The 3,520-nt window shown below is 38.6% G+C and overlaps 1 pseudogene; it reads left to right on the top strand.

Annotated features, from left to right (window-relative positions):
• The first annotated feature begins 1,218 nt into the window (after positions 1-1,218).
• LOC116858286 lies at positions 1,219-2,123 on the top strand (annotated as a pseudogene).
• Positions 2,124-3,520: the final 1,397 nt, after the last annotated feature.

The raw sequence follows: 3,520 nt of genomic DNA, 5'->3' as shown, positions 1-3,520 counted from the left end.
TATTTTCTAGAAAATTGTTCATCTATAATTTTATATTTATTGGTAGAAAGTTGTTTGTGGTGTTTTACAAAGATTTTATTTACTTATTTGACAGAGAAAGAGAGAGCAATAGAGGGAATATAAGCAAGGGTAGTGGGAGAGGGAGAAGTAGGCTCCACGCTGAGCAGGGAGCCGTATATGCAGGGCTCGATCCTAGGACTCCAGGATCATGACGGAAGCCAAAGGCAGACGCTTAACCAACTGAGCCACCCAGGTGCCCCATTCAATTCTAAATACTTCTTAATTCAGATTATGAATTGCCTTTAATCCATGAGTTATACAAAAGTGTTTTTTAAACATTCCAAAGAACTTTTTACAGGTTTTTGCTGTTATAGTTGCTTTTTAGTTCTAACTTAATTTCATTGTAATCAAGGAAGGTACTCTGAATGAAACTAATGCCGTGTATGTATTGAGACTTGTTTTCTAGCCTAGAATGTGGTTAGTATTCCAACTATGCTTGAAAAAAAATGTATGTATTAATACTTAGGTGCTAGGAAATATATATGTGTGTGTGTAAAATGTCATTAATTTTATTCCCTATGCTGTATCTTTTATCCCATGAATTATTCATCCCCTAACTGGGAGTCTGTATCTCCCACTCTCTTTCATCTATTTTTGCCCATCCCCCATGCTCCTCTCTTCTGACAACCATCAGTTTGTTCTCTGTGTTTATAGGTCTGATTCTGTTTGTTCATTCGTTTTATTTTTTAGATTCCACATACAAGTGAGATCATATGGTATTTGTCTTTCTCTGCCTGACTTATTTCACTTGGCATAACGCCCTCTAGCTCCATCCATATTGCTGCAAATGGCAAGATTTCATCCTTTTATGGCTGCATGATATTCCATCTCATATATATATGATATTCCATTTCATATATATATGCCATCTTCTTTTTCCATTCATCTATCAATGGACACTTGGGCTGCTTCCATATCTTGACTATTACAAATAGTGCTGCAATGCATATAGTAAAAAGCTTCTGCACAGAGAAAGAAACTATCCAACAAAACACAAAAACAACCTACTGAATGGGAAAAGATATTTGCAGATGATAGAGCTGATAAGGGGTTTATAGCTACAATATATAAAGAACTTACAGAACTTCACACCAAAAAGAAACAAATAATCTGATTAAAAATGGGCAGAGATCTGCCTGCTCCAGAACCCTGACCAGGATGCATGCCTGCCACTTCTGTTCTCCCCCTGCAGACCCGGCAGCTGCACTGGAGAGTGGGGGGCGGGTGGCTGGAGAGGAGTAGACGTTGCTGGCAAGGACAGTACTGAAAAGCATGGCCCCTATCATGAAGGTGCTGCTCCATGTGTATCTAAAGCAGCTCCCCAGGGGCATCTGAGTGGCTCAGCCAGTTAAGCTTCCCACTCTTGATTTCGGCTCAGATCACAATCTCATGGGTCTTGGGATGGAGCCCCACGTTGGGCTCCACACTCAGCGGGGAGTCTGCATCTCTCCTTCCGCCCCTCTGTGTGCTCTCTTTCTCTCTCCCTCTCTTAAATAAATCTTAAAAAAAATCTTTAAAACAGCTCTCATCCCGAGAGCATTACCAGGTTCACCCTGCTCAGAGTTTTAGAATGGCTTCGATTATTGCCTTTCGTCGGTGTACTTGCACTACTTGGCTATCTTGCAATTTGTCCACTCCTCCAGAATAAAAAATGACAGAAGGATAGCTTGATTCATCTTAATATACAAAAGGAAAATCCCAAAATGATGATTTAAAAAAATTGAAGACTTGTGTCTTTTTTTTTCTAAGATCTTTTTTTTGAGAGTAAGAGAGAGAGAGAGTACAGAGGGAGAGGGAGAAGCAGACTCTCCACTGAGCACAGACCCACATGCAGAACTTGATCCCAGGATCCTGAGATCGTGACCTGAGCCGAAGGCAGATGCTAAACCGAATGAGTCACCCAAGTGCCCCAAAGATGTGTGTCTTACTAAAGCAGCTTATTGTGGGTTTTAGTGTTCAAAGACTTTCCTGCCTGTGATGGTTCACATAATCAACACAAGGAATTGACAGGAAACAACATGGGTCTTCTCATACTGAAGAAGAAAGAAGTGCAACAGTTATGAATTAGGTGAATCCAGTTGTGTGCTGTAAAATCTTATAACAGTATGTTTTCATTCTTTGTGTAGAGGAGGTCTTTCAAATGGTGGTCTTAATTATTGCTATTGGTTGAGTAACTGTTTCTGCTAGTTTATTTTCTTTCTACACTACTGTTTATATTTGATACCTTGTATATTCTATCACTTAAATAGAAATTAAGTTGTATAACCCAATCATTCTTACTTCAAAGACTTAATGTATCTTCCTAAATAAAACCAACACTCTTGGCCTTAACTGACCGAGAAAAATCTAAGTTTTGGCAATGGATCCAAAGCTATTCCTTTGAATATCGGTATTATCAATAGAATCTATACTTAAAATTTGTCTCCCTATGCTAGTAAATATATTATTTTTCAGTCTTCTTTTGTTTTGACCATTTGAAGTGATTTTTCCTCTTTGGCCTTCCACATGCCATTCTTTTTAGATCAATAAGAAAAATATTCCTCTCAAGAATTATTTGAGGGGCATCTGGGTGGCTCAATTGGTTAAGCATCTGCCTGCCGCTCACGTCATGATCTTAGGGTCCTGGGATTGAGTCCCACATGGGGCTTTCTGCTCAGCAGGGAGTCTGCTTCTCCTTCTCCCTCTGCCCCTCACCCCGCTTGTGCCCTTTCTCTTTCTCAAATAAATAAAGAAAATCTTAATAAAAAGAAGAAGAAGAATTACTTGAGTTTCAAAGCAATAAACACTTGGGGCACCTGGGTGGCTCTGTCCGTTAAATGTCTGCCTTCGGCTCAGGTCATGATCCCAGGGTCCCAGGACTGAGCCCCACCCAGGGCTCCCTGCTCAGTGTGGAGTCTGCTTCTCCCTCTCCCTCCACCCTTCCCCTTGTTTGTGCGTGCTCTCTCTCTCTCTCTCACAAATAAAAAAATAAAAAGATCTTTTTTAAAAAGGAGATGAACACCTTGCTTTATAAAGATTGTGTCTAATAAGTGTGAATATCTCAATTTCAGAAGAGACTTCAACTGGGTATAGAAAGTTCCAAAAAGGAATAATTATTTACTTTATTTATTTATTTTATTTATTTATTTATTTATTTTACAAAAGGTGTATGAAACAGTAATAATGTCAAATGAGCTGGAGATATAAAAACAAGCTGGCAAAATATTTATTTACTTTACAAAAGGCTTGTTTGTGTCTGTTTACGTGTGTGTTTTGTGCATGTATCTTGAACTCTTTGACTCAGTTGACAGGGTGGAATGGGGTGGCAAGAATACTTATAATAAACTTAAGAGCTGAAGGTCAATTACAAATAAACAAAATATGTGTGAGATCATATTAAAATTATAAATAGCTCAGTGTTCAAAATTGCATACATTTTTTCTCTGTATAACAATGTAAGCCAATAAAACTCAAAATACAA

The sequence above is a fragment of the Lontra canadensis genome, unplaced genomic scaffold, assembly GCF_010015895.1.
Source record: "Lontra canadensis isolate GAN:19392208 unplaced genomic scaffold, GSC_riverotter_1.0 scaffold134, whole genome shotgun sequence".
Classification (NCBI taxonomy): domain Eukaryota; kingdom Metazoa; phylum Chordata; class Mammalia; order Carnivora; family Mustelidae; genus Lontra; species Lontra canadensis.
This window is presented reverse-complemented; position numbering and strand designations above follow the sequence as displayed.